Here is a 22,745-nt window from a genome sequence, read left to right as displayed (position 1 = left end):
AATGCAACTATTCCATAGAGAATATTATTTAAGTAATGGTTAAAGTACAACTAGCAATAAAAAATGAATATCTTTCTTTGTCTAAAATAGATATAGAAACTAAGTTTCTAGAAATAGACAAAATATAATAACAATTAACTAGTTCTAAAACTAGCCCAATGGGCAACCTAACATAATAAACTTTTAAGGCTAATACAATAACACATGCTTCATTTCAACCATATAGGTTAACTACCCTTTTGGTGAAAAATCTACTATGTCGTAGTCCCTATATATTTGAAGAAATATGAGAACCGCATCCTATGTCTACAACCGAGGTTAAACAAGGTGAATAGTTTATCTTAATGACAAACATACATGAAGTAAAGGCTTCAGTTGCCTTTTTCTTCTTGTTATTTAAGAAGCGCTTGCAATGTCTCCTCCAGTGACCAGTTTTGCCACAATAGAAGTAGACAACCTTTCCTTTTCCCACACTATTTATTGGCTGAGTAACAATATCTTGTTGCTTCTTCACTTTCAGCTTATGCTTAGCCTTGGCTTTGCCTTTGTCTTTGCCTTTAGCCTTAGATCTAAATGTGTGGGCTTCAACTACAAGCACATTAGTCGAAGCTACCTTTCATACCTTTTGTCCAGCTTGTTTACGAAAACTCTTCAAGGTTTTCTCCTTTTCGTATAGGTTAAAGTTCATGATGAAATTAGCCTATGATTTAAGGAGGGATTTCAACATCAGGTCAATGACAAACTTATTATCCATGATAAAGCTCAAACTTATCAATCGTTTAATGTAGTCAATCATCTTAACCATATGAGGGCCAACTTGTCCTCTCTTAGAGAGTTTGTAATTAAATAGTGCACTTGACACCTCATGAAAACTAGGCTCATGAGGCAACAATCCTTTAAGGATGTATAACCTCTTTTCCTGACGTTGGATAATCTGAAGATTTTTGTACCAATCAAGGAAATTCCTTCTAATAAACCTATTTTTCTTTTCGAGAATTGATCAATACATTGGGTTTGACATGGTGACTATTTGATCTATAATTTACAAATAAATGAATTAGTAATTTTATTCTTAATTAATATTTATTTTAATTAATTAAAATGCGCTCACTATTTTCCTTAAGCCAATAACCCATACTATCATACTTAGAAAGTTCCAGTGAACTTTCTAATGGACCAAGATCTTATTGCATTAATTCTCCCTTTCGTTTTGGCGAACAAGTTCAAATTAATTGAACAGAAAATTTTCAAATTAATTAACAAAAGCCTATGATCTCAAGATAGGTTGTACTCCAACAAATCATGTGACCTCAAATATGACTCTTGATGTTAGTATGATGGATACTACATATCTTTTTGCATCGAAAAATGCATTCCCTACTCATGCCTCTAATATACTTTACCTTCACTTTGTATTCCCTACTCATGCCTCGATGTCAGTAAGGTGGATATTACATATCTCCTTGCTGCATGCTGGGCACTATGCATACATACATTCACACATATACATCTAATTAAAATTAAATTTTAATTATTACTTAGCTAATGTAAAATTAAATTTTGGTCCCTAAAGTTTTGTAAAGTTATTATTCATTGCTAAAGCTTAAGAAAATTTTAATTTGGCCAAAATTCAACAAAACAGGACCAAACTATAATTTTCAACTTTGTTGAACGTGCAAGCGAACATCTAATCGTGATTCTAGAATTTAACAAAATTCCAAAAAGATATATGGCTAGCACACAACTTAAGCACGATTGGACCAATATGAAAAACAATCCAGCTGTGACATATCATTGTCTCATGATTGGACTAACATGAATATTGCTCTAATCGTGACACCATTAAGGGCTACCAGCCATGACATGTCATGGCTATACCAAATTAGAGAATGGTTTAACTATGACACTTTTTAGTGTTCTTCATGTGCCACAATTGGACCAATTTGAAAATGGTCCAGCCGTGACACTTAAAGTGCCAAACACCAAGTGATATGTCATGGCTGGATCAAAGTCCAACTGTGACACCTCCTTTGATACAAGGTCCCTACAAATGACACCTTCATTCACAATAGTTTTTTAGATAGGTTTTTTGGATTTTCCAGTGATGAGAAATCTAGAAAAATCTTGTTCTCGATAAGCCTCCATCGAGGTAAGGAAATACGACACGTAAATTGTGCTTACATCAGCAGAAACAACTTTGAACCAAAATACAGCATGCAAAAATAACAAACTCAAACAAAACAATAAAAAAATGTCACTCAATAATTTAACACAGGTTTACGTTATTCATGAAACTCTATAAATCATGTTGTAACATGATTGCAAATCATCTTTACCAATTTAGGGTTTTGATAAATTCGATTACATCTAATAACAGGTAAAATAATCAAAACAAGCAAGTATAATTTTCAAGAAAATATGCCTAAACGGTGGCTCTGATACCACTGTAGGGTTTTAGGGTGCCAATAACCAATAGCACAGTAGAATTAAAATTTTCATAAAGTCATACATTCCTAAAACTTTGACTAGGATACTCATTTTAAAACATATTTAGCATGAACATATAAAACATCTATAGAGTGTTTTAGGGTTTATACTTGTGTTGGTGGCTCCTTCAAATATTCATGTGGCAAAGAAATGAATGTTATCCAACCCTTATGAGGTGATGCCTTGGTATCCACATAGAGCATGAACACAAGAGGTTGTCCAGGAAGAAGGCTGCTAAGCCCATGTGCTAGACAATAACACTTTCACAGGAAGAGAGAAATTTTAGAGAACCCAGTGGCTAGGGTTTTATGAATCTATATATGTATTATGCATTAAAATTGAATTTTGACGTGAATAAATCAAAATATAAATATGAGTACATATGAATCCTAATTTAATTTGGGTTCTAACTTTACATATGTTAAAGTGACATGCATGGGTGGCACACAAGTGTGCCTCCCATGTATTTCCTTAAAGTAGTCATAGCTTGGACATTACGTGTCCAATCATGCCATGCTTCCATGAGGCATGGTGTAACTATGCCATGTTATGCATGGCCAATATCAATGCCACCAAGTACACGTTGTTGTGTACCTCAGTAAAAGTATGGTCAAACCAAATCTTTCAACCCAACGAGCAAACCTGGTCTACTTATTTCTTTCTTTCTTTCCCTAAACACTAGAATTGTCATTAAATGATCCTTACCTCTAGGTTCATATCAACCTCTATATGTGTGTGACCTATAAACTTTTCATAAAATGGGTATTATTTGAATTCAGATCAAATTTAGACATAGACCAAGATAACGTCTAGCAAAGTCTTGTGGCCACTAAAACCACAAATTGTTAATGGATCTTTTAAACTTTTGCAACATCTTAGTTATGTGCAATTCAATCATTTCATCAACAAATATCTCTTGCGGTTAACACATAGAAATGTGTCTATTATAGTAGTTTCTCGCTATGCACTGATCCATATTAATGACTTACACAAATTAGGTTAAAAACTTATCCCATTGTGGCCACAGATTTAAGCAATCATGAATGTTATTTAGTATTCTCATATGAGATATCATCTCCTATGCTCTGAATTAACGAATCCTTTATTGATAAACCATATTCTCCGTATCTCATGATATGGTCATACACTACCTTTATGATACCCCAGTTATGGTGATACTTTTGATAGTGTTAAACTATACTGATCTTGACATGAGACGATCTGGCAACCTTAAGTCATAGAATCATATGTACCTGTAGTGTTTAAAGGATTTATCTTATAGATACTAGAGCAACCATCCATATGAGTATTCTCTAGTAGAGTCAATCTGATAAATACGTCTACAACATACACTTATGTGTTGGACCAAGTTATCTATAAATAACTTCAACACTAAAAACTATCGCCACTTTTCAATACTATGATAATCCTATCATCATTACATGTGCCCTCGTTCATTTTAATGTCAAGATTGTAAACATTTCTAGAATGACCAGTTAATATGTACATAAGGTTCTCATAATCAGTCATCTGATCCCCTTGTCATAATTCAATCATTCTAAAGGCATGTTATTCGCACAATCATATAAAAGGATACACATAAGAATTGAATAAAAATTAATCCTTTATTAATTATGATTATAAAATTACAATTACAGATGCTAACTCAATTGGCTCTGGGAAACTACCCTAAGACATTACATATAGGATCGATTAGCTATAGTGCTAGTAAGAGATTACTAGGGTAAGTATCCTAAAGCCAACCTAATTTGGCATTTGTAATTATAATTTTACATTTATTAATTTATAAAGGATTAATTTTTATTCAATTCATATATGTATCTTTTTATATGATTGTGCGAATAACATGCCTTTAGAATGATAGAATTATGATGAGGGGATTAGACAACTGATCATGAGAATCCTATGCACACATTAAGTGGTCATTCTAGAAACATCCATAATTTTAACATTACAATGAACAAGGGCACATTAATGATGATAAGATTATCAAAGTATAAAAAAATTCTCATGTGTCTAGAATGGTGTAACACATGGATACATGGTGTAGACATATTCATTAGACTGACCCCACTAGAAGTTATCCGTATGGATGATTACTCCAGTACTATGAAATAAATCCTTTGAAACCATGGGTGCATATGATCCTATGACTTGAGATCATCAAACTATCTCATGTAAGGATTAGTACGGTTTGACACTATCCAACGTACTATCATAACTAAGGTATCATAAAGGTAGTCAACAATCATATCGTGAGATATATGAAGACTATGGTTAATCAATAAAGGATTTGTCATTTTCGAGCACAAGAAAAGATATCTCATATGAGAATATTGAATGACATTTATGACTGTTTGAATTTGTGGCCACAATGGAATAAGGTTGTAGCCTAATTTGTGTAGGTCATTAATGTGTGTCAATTCATACTGAATAACTATTGAGATAAACACACTTCTATATTGCCACCTTGAGACAAAGTGGTTGAATTGTACGTAATTATGATGTTGTAAAAGGTTAAGAGATGTTTACTAACACTCTATCATTTGGTGGCCATAACGTTTTGCTAGAGGCTAATCTTGGTCTGTATATGAATTTAACTCAAATTCAGACACTATTAGTTCAATAGAGAGCATATAGGTCACGCATGTATATAAAGGTTAATACAAACCTAGAAATAAGTATTGTTTGATGACAATCCTGGCATTTAGGGAGAAAGAATCTAATTGATCATGCTTTTACCAAGTTCGACTTGTTGTGTACATTGTCATTTGGCACTATACAAAATTAAGATGCATGGCATGGTTGGACCACCTTTTTGGTCCAACTGTGTAAGGCTAATACATGGCACAACTACACAAGTATAAACTTAAAACATCGTATAAGCATTTTGCATCTTCACGAAGGTATATTTGAAATGGGTATCCTGGTCAAGGTTTTCAGGATTATATGATTTTTAAATTTTTAAATTTTGTTGCATTGCTAGTTATCAATGCCTTAAAAACCTTTTAGTGGTATCAAAGCCATCGTGTAACATATGTTATTTTGATTAATTTTATATGTTAATTGTATGTAATCGATTAATCAAATACTGTTAAAATTGGTAAAGATAATTTGCAATCATGTTGTCACATGATTTATTGAGTATCACATGTAACATAAATTGTGTTAAATTATCGAGTTATGATTCCTAGGATTTTGTTTGAGTTTTATTGACATATACAGGTTTAATTGTTGGTTGAATATTACAAGTTTTGCGCTATTGCACAAAATTGCCTTCTAATCCTATTGATTGCATGATCCAAAGGTTACAACCAAAGTGAGTACAATTTATGTGTCGTATTCACTCACCTTAGTGATTGGCTCGCTAAAAATTGGGAGGTTTTTTGGATTTTTATTACTAGAAAACCTAAAAAGCTGTAACTAGAGATTAAAGCATGATGAGTCGTGATTGTTTCATGGTGCCTTGACACCATATGTGTGGCATGGTTGGACAAATGTTTTGTCTAGCCATGCCTCTTTCTTGGTGCTTTGCATGGTTGGACCAATTTTTGTCCAGCCATGATCTATCCTTAAGGTTGGCCACAATGGTTTTTCTAGTTAGCCAAAGAACTATTTCCCACCCAAGGTATGATTTTTTTTCAAATTCCCCCCGTTAACTTTAAAAATCATAGTTACCTACCCATGGATCGTTAAAATTAATTGAGTTCGTTAGTCATATCATTTCCCCCCCAAACCCTAAAAATTAACAATTTCCCCTTAACCCAAGTTTTTAAAAACTGCATTTTCCCCTAGGGTTTCCAAACCTTCAGATCCAATTTTTTTAACGACGACAACCGATGATCTCCAAGCACCCACTTTCCCTCTCTGATAGCTCTTCCTTCTGACCATACATCTTCTAGCGCTGTGTGACATCTTCATCGACAACGATGCCTAGAAAGGGAAAACATTGCACGATTAGAAAGAAAAGACACTGAGGAGGAAGAAACATCGATGAAGATTGCCGGTCGTTGCCAAAAAATTTAATCCGAAAGTTTGGAAACCCTAAAGGGAAAATATTGTTTTTGAAAACTTGGGTTGGGGAAAATTGTTAGTTTTTAGGGTTTGGGGGGAAAAATAAAATTAGATTTAAGTTTATTTTTAATATTATAGACAAAATAACAATTTTGCCCCTAAAACCATTTTTTTAATAGTCAATGGTTAGTTAAATGGGATTTCCTAAGTTAACCGAGGGGAAGGGGGAATTTGGGAAAAAAATATACCTTGGGTGGGAAATTGTCCTTTGGCTTTTCTAGTTTTGTCCAAGTTATAACTCTAGCCATGCAACATTCTAGAATTTTGGTGAATTCCAGTACACAACCAAAGAACCTTGTAGATGTTTTATATTTTATTTTATTTTTCATTTTTGGGTTATAATTCCCAAATAGGGTCTACGCGCCCTACCTTTATCCCCTTTCTTCTTTTAAAATAGGTTTTTTTATTTTCTTTGAATTTTATAACTAGGAAACAAAGCCATGTAATAATTAAACACTAGAGATAAAAGGACAAGCATAAAGACTCAAAGATGAAGCTTCACCTAGGTTAGTTTAAGGGATTTGCCATTAGTTATGGTTATGTGTTAACAAGTTTTATTTTACGTTGTAGAATGAATATGTAGGTTTTATTTTGCAAATATCACCTAACATGCTGCTTAGAATCTGATGAGACTAATTAATAAAACCCTCAATTTAAATATTAAGTCTAAGATTTAATTAGTGTCTTCCAATATGACACCTTAATTAAGCCTCTGTTCATTGGAACCTTGCTCGCCAAAGTAAAGGATACACTTTTACTAGGTGTACAATTAGGAGTTGTTTTTGTTGGGTCGGACTTAACTAATGTATTTTGCTTGTTTGCCAAAGCAAAGGTAAAGTATATTAAAGGTATGAGAAGGGAATGCATTTGTTAATGTCAAGAGATATGTAGTATCCACCTTACTGATACCAAGAGTTATATTTGAGGTCACATGATTTGTTGGGGTAATACTTAGCTTGAGATCATGGGCTTTTGCTGATTAATTTGAAACTTACCTGTTCGATTAATTTAAACTTGTTCCCTAAAGGGAAAAGAGAATTAATGCAGAAGGGTCTTGGTTCACTAAAAAGTTCAATGGAACTTCTTGAGTTCAATAGTGAGGGCTACTAAATTAAGGAAAACAGTGGGAGCATTTTAATTATTAAATCCACAAATAAAATGAATATTAATAATTAAATAAAATTACTGATTCTTTTATCTATAAATTATAGATCATATAATCACCATGTCAAACCAAACGTATCAATCAATTCTCGAAAAGTAAAATAGCTTACCAAAAGTAACTTCATTGATTGATATAAGAATCTTCAAATTATTCTACATTAGGAGAAGAAGGTATATATCTTTGAGGGGTCATTGCCCCTTGAGCTTAATCCTGATGCTATATAGGAAGGAAAAACATACTTTTAATAAGTATTTTAATGACTCTATAAAAGTTCAATACCTTATGTTGACTTCCATGTAACTTAATCTTAAAAAACAACATGAGAAAATTGATGCGTAATCTATACTTGCACACCTTCGAGAGTTATATGGCAATCGTTCAAGGGCTAAAACTATATGAGATTTCAAAAGCACTTTTACTAGGGTAGATGCCCTAGATCCAATTGATTTGACATTTGTAATTGTAATTTATTTCAATAATTAATAGAAGAAATTATAGTTATTTAATTCATATGCATGTTTATTAAATAACTGTATGAATAACATGTCTTTAGAATGGTAGAATTATGATGAGGGGATCAAACAACTGATCAGAGGAACCCTATGCACATATTATATGGCCACTTTAGAAATGTCTATAATATTGACATTACATTGATCAAAGGCATATGTAATGATAATAAGATTATTATAGTGTTGAGTGACCCTGTCGAAAGGCGATGACAATTCTGACATATCGAAGCTGTTTGTTGATGACTTGGTACAACAATGGATGCATATTGTAGATGTGTTCATCAGATGACCCTACTAAAGGATATCGACATGGATGGTTGCTCTAGTGTCTATGAAATAATTTCTCTGAACACTACGGGTGCATGTGATCTTTTGACTTAAGGTTGCCAGACTATCTCGTGTAAGGATTGGTATGGGTTAACACTATCTAATGTATTGTCATAATAAAGTATCATAAAGGTAGTAAACAATCATATCAAAAGATATATGGAGGTTATGGTTGATTAATAAAGAATTCGTCACTCTTGAGCACAAGAGAAGATATCTTATATGTGAATGCTGAAAGATATTCATGAATGCTTGAATCTATAGCCACAGTAGGATGAGGTTACAATATAATCAATGTAAGTTATTAATGTGTATTAGCTCATATCGAAGAACTACTAAGATTAACACATTTCGATGTCTCAGCCTCTAAAGATATCAGTTGACAAAAGGATTGAATTGCATGTAACGGTGATGTTGTAAAAGCTTATAGAGATGTTTGCTAATACTCTGTTGTCCAGTGGCCATGAGGTTTTTCTGGAGGTCAATTTGGCTTATTTTTGAATTCGACTCAAATTCAAACACTAATAGTTTGATAAAGAGCTTATAGATCATATACATTAAGAGGTTGATATGAACCAAGAGATAAGGATCGTTTGACAACAATCCTGAGATCATGAAAAGAGATGAACATATGGATGTGTTTTGATTAAAATCTTTTGGTATGTATGGTGCCACATGGCATTATGCAAATTCACTACATGGTTTTGGTTAGACCCATTTAGAAGTCCAACTGAGCAAGGCCAAAAGATGGATACAAGTCAACTGGTTAGTTAACTCATGGGTTAGGTGTTTTAGTTAAACAAGGATTCTTCAAAGCCTTTGTTTGATAGAAAGTTTAGGTTGAGTTGGAATCCTAATTTAATTAGGATTCTTATGCATTAAAACTTTTAATAAATTCAAAATCCTTTTTTGATAGAAAGTTTAGGTTGAGTTGGAATCCTAATTTAATTAGCATTTCTATGCATTAAAACTTTTAATAAATTAAGAGACTGGAAAACATTTGTTCTATAAGTCAATGAGGGTGGTAGTTTAAACGCCCACAACTTGGACGTGGTAGGGCAATTTTTGCCTTGTCTCGTTCCTTAGGTACAAGCCGGTGCGTCACTAGACAACACTCACCTGGATAGTTTTGTCTAAGTTGTGTGTTGTCACTGGTGTTGTCACTGCACCTTAAACTTGTGCATGGCTAGACAATTTTTCTACCTAAGACGTGATTGTTTTTTGTGCAAACCACGTACGATAGTCCTCCATCATGCCTTGTCATGCCTTTCAAGATGCTTACATGCCCTTTGAGATTGGGAATTAGATTTTGCTTCGAGTTTCATTGAATTGGAACCAAAACTAAAATTTCCTTGAGTTTTGGGGTTGAGCAATTATTTTGCAAAGTTCTAGGAATAAAAATAATTTAACAGTTGGCTAATTAATAATTAAAATTTAATTTTAATTAGATGTATATGTATGGATGTACGTATTTTTAGTGCCTAGTATACTACCAATGAACCAATGCGAATGTTTTTATTTATTTTCTTTGGGTTGTATTTCTCAAATAGGATCTACGTGCCCTACTTTAATTCCCCTTCTTCTTTAGTTTAAGTTGTTTTATTTTCTTAAAATAACATAACTAGGAAATAAAGCCATGTAATTATTGAAGATTGGAGGCAAAAAAGACAAGCACGAAGACGAAGACCTGAAGACAAAATATTCACCTAGGTTGACCGGTCAGACCTCTCTTGGCTTATGAGGTTTGACATTAATTATGACTGTGTATTGACACGTTTTAATCTTACATTGTTGGATATATGTGAATGATTATATTTTTCCAAATGTCACCTAACATATGACATAAAATCTGATGAGACCAATTAATTAAAAACCATCAATTTAATTATTAAGTATAAGGTTAAATTGGTGTCTTCCAATGTGATGTCTTCTTTAAGCCCCGTACGGTAGAACCTTGTTTGCCAAAACGAAGTCTACACTTCTATCAGGTGGAAAATTAGGAGATGTCTATATTGGGTCTAACTTAGCTAGTATACTTTACTTGTTTATCAAAGTGAAGGTAAAGTATATTATAGGCATGAGTAGGGAATGCATTTGTCGATGCAAAGTGATATGTAGAATCTACCCTACTGATACCAAAAGTCAAATTTGAGGTTGCATGATTTATTGGGTCAAAACCTAACTTGAGATCATAGGCTTTTGGTAATTAATTTGAATTTACCTATTCAATTATTGGAACTTGTTCGCCAAAGCAAAAAAGAGAATTAATGCGATAGGGTCTTAGTCTATTAAAAAGTTTATCGGAACTTTCTAAGTATAATAGTAAGGGCTATCAGCTTGAGGAAAATAATATGAGCATTTTAATTAACTAAATTCCTAATTAAAATGAATACTAATTATGAATAAAAATTACTAATTATCTTTATGTGTAAATTAAAGATCAAATTATCACCATGTTAAACCTAATGTATCGATCAATTCTCGAAAAAGAAAATAGGTTATATATCCTTGAAGGGTTGTTACCTGTGTCAGGAAAAAATATATTTTTATTAAGTATCTTAATGACTTTGTGGAAGTTTAGTGCCTCATGCTAACTTCTATGCCACTTAAGCTTAAAAAACAACATAAAGAAATAGATGCTCTATCCATACTTGCATACTTTCATGAGTTATATACCACTTATATGAGGGCTAAATGATATAAGGTGTCAAGCGCATTGTTTGATTGCAAACTCTCTGAGGGAAGACAAGTTAGGGTTCATGTGGTTAAGATGATTGGTTGTATTGAGCAATTTGTGAGCTTGGGCTTCATCCTGGACAATGAGCTTGCTATTAACTTGGTGCTGAAATCTCTCCCTAAATCATAGGTTAATTTCATTATGAACTTTAACCTAAACAAAAAGAGAAAAACCCTTGACAAATTACTGTAATGCTCAGGCAAGCTGAACATGAGGTATGAAAGGTAGATTTAACTAATATGCTTATAGTTAAAGCCCATGCACCTAGATCCAAGGCTAAAGACAAAGGCAAAACCGAGACTAAGCCCAAACCTAAAGCAAAGAAGTAACTAAATACCTTTACTAAGTTAATAGGTGGTGTGGGGAAGGGAAAGGTTGTTTGCTTCTATTGTGGCAAAGTTGGTCATTAGAGGAGACGTTGTAAGACCTTCTTAGAAAACAAGAAGAATAAGACAGTTGAAACCTCTACTACAAGTTTGTATGTCATTGAGATAAACTATTCTCTTTGTTCATCTTGGGTTGTAGACATAAGATGTGATACTTATATTTGTTTTGATATACAAGAACCATGACACAATAGATCGCTTGCTAAAAGAGAGGTTAACCTATGAGTTGGGAATGAAACACGCATTACTACATTAGCCATAGGAATTTATTATCTTAGGCTGCCCATTGAACTTGTTTTAGAATTAAATAAATGCTATTATGTTTTGTCTATTTCTATAGATTTAATTTCTGTGTCTGTTTCAGACAAGGAAGGATATTCATTTTTTATTATTAGTGGTATTATAACCATTAACTTTAATAATATTCTTTATGGAACGACTAATTTGCATAATGGTTTTTACATTCCAAAACTAGATAATGAACTTTTTAATGTGCAAAATAATAAACATTTGAAAACAAACGAACTAAATACCACATATCTATGACATTGCAAGTTAGGCCACATAGGACCAAAATGCATATAAAGACTTATTGAACAATGAGTCTTGCAATCATTTGACCCCTAATTTTATGATGAATGCGAATCATGTCTATTGGGTAAGATAGCCAAAACACCCTTTACTAGACACAGTAAATGGGTGACTAAATTGTTAAAGATGATTCACAGTGATATGTGTGGGCCTATGATAATGCATACTAGATATGGCGAAGCTAACTTTGTCATATTTATTGATGACCTCAGTAGATATGGCTATGTGCTTTTGTTGAAACACTAGTATGAATGCTTTGATAAAGGCCAAAGGATAATTTCCCACCTAAGGTTTAATGAAAGGACAAATTCCTACCTATTAGCTTTTAAAAACCCAAATACCCACACATTTATTGTTTTGAATAAGGGTAAAATTGTCATTTCATAAAAAATAATTTATTTCCCCCTAAGTTTATTAATTTGATTTCCTCCTATGAAGGTTTGAAAAATCATCTTTTCCTCCTAGGGTTTTGAAACTATCACCAGAGACAGCGGAGTTCGCTGTCTCCAGTCGCATTCTTTCTCTTTTCCAACTTCTCTCTTCCTTTTGGTCTAAAACCCTAAATCTTGGTCGGAGATCGTTGGCTTCAAATGTTGCTTCCAGACGATCTATTGCACGATGAATCTTCAATGATGTCGCTTCCAATAATTATTTTCATGGCTTTTTTATGACTGCGTCTTCGTTATAGAGGCTAAAGGGAGCACTGATAAATGAAAGGTCAGTCGAAGAATGTCATCGGAGAAGGAATGAAACCCTAGAGGGGAAATGGCAATTTTTCAAACCTTGAGTGGGGGAAAAACATGATAGTATTTTATTTTTTAATATTTTTAGTTAAATGACAATTTTACCCCTATTCATAACAATAAATGGTTGGGTATTTGGATTTTTGAAAGTTAATGGGTGGAAATTTGTCCTTTCATTAAACCTTGGGTAAAGAATTGTCCTTTGGCCTTTGATAAATTCAAAGAATTCAAGAATGAGGTAGGAAAGCAGTTTGAGAAACAAATTAAAATCTTTCACAATGACCATGGAGGTGAATACTTAAGTGTTGAATTCAGAGGATACCTGAAGGAACATGGGATAATCTCTCAACTCACTCCTCTTGGTACACAATAAAGATGTATCTGAATAGAGGAATAGGAACTTGATGGAAATGGTTAGGTTGATAACGAGTTTTACCTATCTTCCCACGTCTTTCTAAGGACATACCCTAGAGACTATTGCCTATACAATGAACCATGCCCCATCTAAATTTGTGGATAAAACTCCATATGAGTTATGGACTAGGCAAAAGCCCAATCAAGAATACTTGAAGATTTGGGACTATGAAACTTATGTTAAGAAATTGACTTCGAACAAGCTGAACACTAACTTTGAAAAATGTATCTTTTTGGTGTACCTAAAGGGAAATGAAGGATACTATTTCTACCACCTAGAGAAGTGAAAAGTATTTGTTGCTTATATCGGTGTGTTTCTTGAGAAAGAATTTATTTTCAAGAGGACTAGTAAGAGAAAGGTGGAACTTCATAAAGTTTTTATACCATAAGATACAATAGATGTTGGATAGGATGATGTACCATCAAAATGGTTGCTCATGAGGAAGTTCTTCAACCTCAAAAGGAACAACCTAAAAGCACACAAAAGCTATGCAAATTTACACGAGTACGTCGCTAGCTAGAAAGATTTGGTTTTCTTATGACACAACATGGCAACATATTAGTCATCTCTGATGATGAACCTAAGACTTATGATGACACTATCTCGAGTTTAGATTTTGATAAATGGTTAGATGCCATAAAATCCAAAATAGACTTCATATACCAGAACCAAATATGGACTTTAGTGGATGCACCTGGAGGAGTAAAACCCAAAAGGTGCAAAAGGATTTTCAAAAAGAAAATTGACATAAAAGGTAATGTGCATACCTATAAAGCACGACTAGTTACCAAAGGTTTCACTCAAAAATATGGAATTGACTATGATGAAATCTTTTGCCAATCACTATGCTTAAGTCTACTAGGATTATGCTTGCTATAACTACATATGAAATCTTTTAGATGGATGTCAAAAATACCTTTCTGAATGGTAACCCTATAAAAGACATCTATATGGTGTAATATAATGGTTTCATTCTTACTGGACAGGCTAATAAAGTATGCAAGATGTAAAAGTCCATTTATGGGCTTAAGTAGGCTTTCAAAAGTTGGAATATTTGTTTTGATAAAGTTGTATGAGAGTTGAGTTTTATAAAAAATGAAGACGATTCGTATATGCTTAAAAAAGTTAGTAAGAGCATGATTGCATTTCTAGTATTGTATGTCGATGACATCGTGATTATTAGAAATGACATACTGAACTAGTAATCAATAAAGGTTTGGTTATCCAACTGTTTCTTCATAAAAGAATTAGGGGAAGTAGCCTATGTTCTTAGGATTAAAATTTATCGAAATAAAGAGCGTAAATCGTTTGGCCTTGGTTAAAACACATACATAGATAAGATGTTGATGAGATTCTTTATAAAGGAATCCAAAAAAGGATTTATGCCTATATCTTATTATGCATATTTTTCGAAAGAGATATTTTCATCTTCACAATCTAAGAGAGATAAGAAGAGTAGGATCTCATATGCCTTAACTATAAGATCAATCATATACGTCACACTATGTACAAACTTAATTTATCATACATCTTGAGCATTTGAAATAGATATCATTATAATCCAGGTGAAAAGTATTGGATGGCTATCAAAAACATTCTAAAATACCTAAGAAGGGCTAAAGATATGTTTTTGGTTTATGGAGGGGATTCTAAACTCACTATTAGAGGCCACAGTAATGTCAATTTTCAAACTGATTGAAATGACTTTAAATCACAATCTGGGTTTGCATTTTATTTGAATGGTAGTGTAGTCAACTAGAAAAGCTCCAAGCAAAGTACAGTGCCTAATTCTACAATAGAATCTGAGTACATTGCCGTTTCAGAAGCAATAAAAGAAGTTGTATGGATCAAGAAGTTTGTGACAAAACTTGGAGTTGTTCCAAGCATTGTTGAGTTGATCGAGCTCTATTATAACTACAATAGAGTGATTACTTAAGCAAATGAGCAATGGTTTTATTAAAAGTCCAAACACATACTCAAATAATATCATCTGATCCAAGAGATTATTTAGTGAGGTGACATGCAGATAGAAATGATTGATATAGATGGCTGACCTATTAATAAAGCCTCTATCGCAGCAGAAGCATAATAAATGTGTAACATCCCTCCCTAGTAGTACTACCCACCGAAGGAGAAATATTACGAATTAATATTCGTAGCGTCTATTTTTTTTTCTTTTTAAAAATACTTTACAATAAACGCATCATTAAAAGTGTTTAGGAAGTATTCCAAGAAAACTAAAAATCTAGAAACGAACAAAAGATGTATATACTCATATGAAGACTCATCTGAAAGTATCTGAAAACATGGAGTAATCATATGTAACTGTACCATAATCTCAAAAAGTCAAAAGTCGATAAAAACATGCCACTGTATGCATGTAATATAAACCAGAGATAACTTGCTCCAGTCGGATCTACCTACGCTGACCTGACCCTGCCTCGCAGCTACCTCGACACCTGTACCTGCAATCAGGAAAGAAAAGGGAGTGAGTGATAAGAACACTCAGTAAGGGGAAAGAATCAAGTAAACTATCCTCTTTTTTTTCCTGTTCTAACTCACTTTTGGGACTCAACCTCACATCTTAACCTTTATAAGAGATTGAGGGGATAATTTAGTTCACTCTTTACTATTTGGGTCATACTTTGTCCCATCTGGTGTCTATTTAATACTTTCTGGAAGCTAACTATAGGGATTTAACACTTTTCTAAGCTCAAGCTCTTTTTCTTTCACTATACTATTTCTGAATCTGAATTGAGCTCTACTGCGAGCATGCTCTACTGCGAGCGGACCCTACTAGGGGTCTATGTCCTACTACGGACGTGTCCTACTGCGGACGTGCCCTACTGCGGGCGGTGTAGTGTAAAGTGCCCCTTCATAGTTTATAGCATGCATGCGGGTCTTATATCTTACTAATTTTGCTTCCATTTAAATTTATTCATAACGCACCAGACATTACTCTTGGGACGACCCCTAAATCTTGAGCCCCAAATTCTTTTTCTTGTTTTTCTTTCTTTTTCTTTTCTTCTTTTCTTTCCTTTCCTTTCCTTTCTTTCCTTCTTTCTTTCTTTCTTTCTTTCTTTCCTTCTTTCTTTCTTGCTCAGAATTATGAAACACTGTTCACAGAACAGTCATTTAACAGGGCAGCCTTCTTTTTCATACAATTTAACATCCCAAACGGTTCCTAATTCATACAAGCTATATATCGTTAAAAAGAGGATTCAAAGATCTTTCCAACGAGCTATAATAACACTCATAATTCAATAGATAAGGCAGTCAAAACGTGAGCTAAACTCAGTGATAAAATTACGACATACTGTTCACAGAACAGACATTTAGCGGGGCAGCATTCTTTTCATACGATTTAACAGCCCAAACGGTTTCTAATTCATACAAAATTTATATCGTTGAAAAGAGGATTCAAAGAGCTTTCCAAAAAGCTATAATAGCACTCATAATTCATTCAATCAGGCAGTCAAAACAGCAGATAAAGTCAGTGGCAAAAACTGCCTCCCCTGTTTATTTGATAAAGCAGTCCTTTCGGTTTATACAATCTTTAACAGTCCAAATGATCTCTAATTCATGCAAGCTATATATCATTGGAAAGATCATTCAAAGAGCTTTCCAACAAGATATAATAGCACTCATAATTCATCAAATAAGGCAGCTAAAACATGGGACGAACTCAGTGGCAAAAACTGTAAATATTATGCAACTTTCTGCCATGAACAAAATCACATACATAGACATCCCAAATGACAAAACAATATTCCTCAACATCAAAATCAACATTTATAACATAGATCTAAGGAACCAAAAGCCTAAAACATGTGACATATCAAGGAGGAAACCCCTTACCTTATTTCAAGCCAAATCTTTGCAAGTTGGCTTCCTCCTCTTTGTTTTGCTTCCTTTATCATCAAGATCACTTTAAATCAATACCAAAACACACTAACATATTCATATAACATGCATATAAACATAGATGAAAGGAGAAGGAAGGAGATCTTTGGTTACCAAAGCTTCCAAGTGCTTCCTTTTCTTTTCTTTTCTTTTCTTATCTTCCAACTCCCTCAAATCCTTCCTTTTTCTTCAACAAAGCAAAGGAAAAACATGAAGAATGGTGGCTGCTGGAGCTTTACGGGAGAAGAAGATGATAGAAAACAAATGGGATGAGCTGCCTTTGTTGACTTTACTCTCCCTTTATCTAAGCTTTATCTCCCTTTTTCTCTTTCTCTTTTTTTTTTTTTTTTTGTTTTCTTTTTGTATTTATTTACATATGTATATTTATATAAATGCCCCCATACAGAACATATATATATATATATTTAAAACATTGGGAGTATCGCAAAACAGGGTTAAAAGACGTAAATGCCCCTGGAACATACCTAAGGGTATTATAACTCTTCCCCCCTCACAAGAATTTCGTCCTCGGAATTCACAAAAACAACTCTGGATGCTTCTACTTCATGGTTTGCTCCATTTCCCAGGTAGCCTCCTCTGTCTTCTGGTTTGTCCATAAGACTTTTACTAGAGGAATCTGTCGGTTCCTTAGTTGTTTAATTGTTCTATCAAGTATCTAAATCGGTTTTTCTTCATAACTAAGGCCTTCTGATAACTTAATATCTTCTGTATTCACAACCTGGGAATGATCACCAAGACATTTTCTTAACGATGAGACATGAAATACATCATGAATCCGGTCCATACTCGCTGGTAAGGCTAATCTGTAAGCCACTTTACCAACTCTCTCAAGTATCTCATATGGACCAATAAATCTGGGAGCTAGCTTTCCCTTCTTTCCGAATCTCATCAAATGCTTGAATGGAGCAACCTTTACAAATACAAATTCACCTACATTGAATTCCAAGTCTCGGCGTCGATGATCTGCATAGCTTTTCTGTCGATCCTGAGCCTGTTTTATTCTCTGCCTGATCAGTTAGACATCATCAATCATTTTTTGGGTCAATTTAGGCCCGAGGGATCGGTATAACATATTTCTCTCTCCTATCTCATCCCAGTGAAGAGGAGAACGACACCTCCTACCATATAATGCCTCATAAGGTGCCATCTGAATAGTCGTCTGATAGCTATTATTGTAAGCAAACTCCACCAAGGGCAACATTTCTACCCATGTAGCTTTATGATCCAAGCAACAAGCTCTCAACATATCTTCCAAAATCTGATTAACCCTCTTCGTCTGACCATCTGTTTGAGGATGATAGGTTGTACTAAATGCCAAATTAGTACCCAAAGATCTTTAGAGACTCTTCCAGAAAGCTGATACAAATCTCGTATCACGATCAGATACTATGGTCCTAGGTACACCATGTAATCTAATAATCTCCCTAACATATAATCTCCCCAACTGATCTGTGGTAGTAGTATCTTTGATGGACAGGAAATGAGCTGACTTAGTCAATCTATCAACAATCACCCAGATAGCATTACATCCATTCTGAGCTCTAGGGAGTCCACTAATGAAGTCCATGGAGATATGCTCCCATTTCCATTCTGGAATAGGTAGAGGCTGAAGTAACCCTGCAGGTCTCTGGTGTTCGGCCTTAATTTGCTGACAGGTGAGACATCTAGTAACAAACTCACCTATATCCTTTTTTATGCCTGACCACCAAAAATGCCTTTTTAAGTCCTGATACATCTTTACACCCCAAGGGTGGGCAGTGTAAAGAGAACTATGAGCTTCTGTAAGAATTCTCTGTCTCAATTCAGTTATCTGGGGAACATACACTCGATCTCTAAATTTAAAAATTCCATTCGATACTTGAAAATCTACCTCGAGACCCTCTTCTACTTTCTGAATTTTCTGTTGACACCATTCATCTTGTGTCTGAGCCTCTCGAATTTCATCTATGAGAGTAGGCTGAACTCTAATTTGGCGAAAGCTCCAATCACGAGCTCAATCTGCTCTCGGTCCATCTCTCTCTGAATTTCTCTCTGGACCGTCAATTGTGATATCATCACGTTTCTACTGAGGGTGTCTGCAACCACATTAGCCTTGCCTTGATGGTATTTAATATCACAGTCATAGTCTTTTACTAGCTCGAGCTATCACCTCTGCCTCATATTTAATTCCTTCTGAGTGAAGAAATATTTGAGGCTCTTATGATTAGTATAAATATTACATTTTACCCCATACAAATAGTGTCTCCAAATTTTCAAAGCAAAAACCACCGCTGCTAACTCCAAGTCATGAGTGGGGTATCGCGTTTCAAATTCTTTCAATTGTCTTAAGGCATATGCTATCACCTTGCCTCGCTGCATCAACACTGCTCCTAAACCACCGTGTGAGGCATCGGTGTATAAATCATACTCAACTCCCTCCTCTGGAAGTGCTAACATAGGAGCAGTAGTCAATCTTCTTTTCAATTCTTGGAAGCTTGTCTCATAGGCATCTGACCATTGAAATGGCATTGCTTTCTTCGTGAGAGTTGTAAGAGGTTTAGCTAATCTGGCAAATCCTTCCACAAACCTCCGATAATACCCTGCCAAACCTAAGAAACTACGAACCTCTTTGACTGTCTTTGGTCTTTGCCATTCAACTATTGCCTCGATTTTACTAGGATCCACTGATATACCCTCTGCTGAAATCACATGCCCCAAAAAGGTAACTCTATCTAGCCAAAATTCACATTTTGAGAATTTGGCATACAATTGTTTCTCTCTCAATCTCTGGAGGGTAAACCTCAAGTGCTGCACATGCTCCTCTCGACTACAAGAATATACTAAGATATCATCAATGAATACCACAATAAATTTATCCAGGCAGTCATGGAATACCCTGTTCATCAAATCCATAAATATTGCAGGGGCATTTGTCAATCCGAATGACATCACTACAAACTCAAAATGGCCATACCTCGTTTGGAAAGCTGTCTTGGGTATATCCTTCTCTGTCACTCTCATCTGGTGATAACCAGATCTCAAATCTATCTTGGAGAAGACCACGGATCCCTTCAACTGATCAAATAAATCATCAATCCTGGGTAACGGGTACTTATTCTTAACTGTGGCTTTATTTAACTCTCTGTAATCAATACACATTCTCATAGACTCGTCTTTCTTTTTCACAAATAGGATGGGAGCTCCCCAAGGAGAATGGCTCGGTCTGATAAAACCATGATCTAATAACTCTTGAAGCTGTTTTTTCAATTCTTGTTACTCGGCAGGGGCCATTCGATAGGGTGCTCTTGAAATAGGTGTTGTGCCAGGTGCCAACTCTATGCTAAACTCAATCTCTCTCTCAGGAGCTAATCTCGGTAGCTCACTTGGAAACACATCTGAAAACTCACGTACCACTGGTGTTTCCTCAATAATTGGCCCTGACTCAACCTTGCTCACTACATGAGCCAAATACCCTGTACACCCCTTTTTCAACATTTTACTAGCTTTTAACATACTGATCATCAAACTCCGGATATGACCCTCGCCAAACTCGAATTGATCTCCAGAGTCTAGGTTAAATCTCACTTTCTTCTTTTTACAATCAATTTCAGCTCCGTATCTCCCCAAAAAATCCATCCCTAAAATCATGTCAAAATCTGGCATTTCGAACACAATCAGGTCCACTAGTAATTGTCGACCTTGAATCATAATACTCTGTCCTAGTAGCATCATCTCACTAATGACTGACCCCCCATCAGGCAACTCAATCATAATCCTCTGGGCTATTCTAACAGGTTGTAACTTTAACCTCTCAAGCAAACTCTTGGCTATAAAACAATGAGTAGCCCCACAATCAATTAAAACATAAATAGGAGTATCAAGATAGAGAATCTAACCCGTGACTGCTGATGGGTTAGCCTCTGCTGGGCCCTGGGTGATCTTATAAACTCTGGTTGTGGCCCCTCCTATAGGCTGCTACTACTCTACTCTCACTGGGGCAGCTGTACAGAAACGAGCAATATGTCCAGGCTGACGACATCTGAAACAAACTGCCTGACCTGTCAAACACTCTCCTCTATAGTGCTTCCCACATTTCTGGCAAGCTGGTATCTCAGGTCCTCTTTGTTTCTTTCCACTCTTCCAGTTCTTTTTCATGCCTCTAAACTGGAGAGGTCGTTTACCTTTCCTGTCTCGCTCTAGAGGAGGGCCTCTCTGTACTGAAGCTGAACCACTACTCACTGGGGGAGCTGGCATGGTAGAAGGAGGTGTAACCTTTTACCCTGTGGTCTGACCAAACCTCCTCCTAACAAAAACCTCTGCCTTCAAAGCTCTATCAAGGGCCTCTGCATAAGTTTTAGGTGGCTGTGCCCCGGTCATAACATCTCGAGCTATCTCTGGATCCAGCCCGTACACAAACTTCTGCATACGCCCCATTTCTGTGTTAGCTATCTCGGGGGCATACTGGGACAATTGATTAAACTTTGTGGAATATTCTTTTACAGAGTCTGTCCCTTGCACTAGACTGATAAATTCTTGGGCCCTGATACAAGTAATATCGGCGCCGCTGTACTCTACCTCGAATCGACGCCTAAACTCTGTCCATGTCATCTCTGAGACATTGACCGTCTCCCTGACTAAATTCCACCATATTCTTGCCCCTGACTTGAAAAGATAAGTGGCATATCTCGCTTTTTCTTGGTCAGTCATGTCAAACAAGGCCATGACACTCTCTACTGATTCCAACCACTCTTCAGCTGCTATTGGGTCTCTTGCACCATCAAATTTTTGAGGTTGGTGCATACTAGAGAGGTTGAAAATAGGATGCAACTGAGTCCTCACTGGGGCTGTTGTAGATGCTGAAGTAACCTCCCTCATATCATGTCCCTGGATTGGCGGCGTATGAGCCGTCTCACTTCCCTGTGTAGGAGCACCTTTATGCTCTCTCATCATCTCTCTGAAAATCTCTCGCACATCATGTGCACTGAGTGCCCCCTAGGGTACCTGAGGGGCTGCTCCTTCATTCTGGCTCCTCTGAAGGGGATCTATTGGTGTTTGACTCATAAGTCCTGAAAATGAACACATTAGTTTCATAAAACTCAGCAGGTAAAAGTGAAAACTTAACTTACAGTGATCGGCTGCGAGGGTGGTCAACGTGGCTGGAGGGTATTCCATCTCTGTGTTACTTTGATTACTCCATTTTGTTTTAGAAAACATCTTTTGGGTTCCAAAATCATGCTCTGATACCAACTGTAACATCCCACCCTAGTAGTACTACCCACCGAAGGAGAAATATTACGAATTAATATTCGTAGCGTCTATTTTTTTTTCTTTTTAAAAATATTTTACAATAAACGCATCATTAAAAGTGTTTAGGAAGTATTCCA

General features: G+C 35.3%; 1 pseudogene; it reads right to left on the bottom strand.

Moving 5' to 3' along the window:
* The window catches only part of LOC123224026, a 45,615-nt pseudogene that overhangs the window by 9,414 nt on the left and 13,456 nt on the right, over positions 1-22,745 (bottom strand).

The sequence above is a fragment of the Mangifera indica genome, chromosome 8 (genome assembly GCF_011075055.1).
Source record: "Mangifera indica cultivar Alphonso chromosome 8, CATAS_Mindica_2.1, whole genome shotgun sequence".
Lineage (NCBI taxonomy): Eukaryota > Viridiplantae > Streptophyta > Magnoliopsida > Sapindales > Anacardiaceae > Mangifera > Mangifera indica.
Note: the sequence above shows the minus strand (reverse complement) of the source record. Positions and strands in the feature narration are given on the sequence as shown.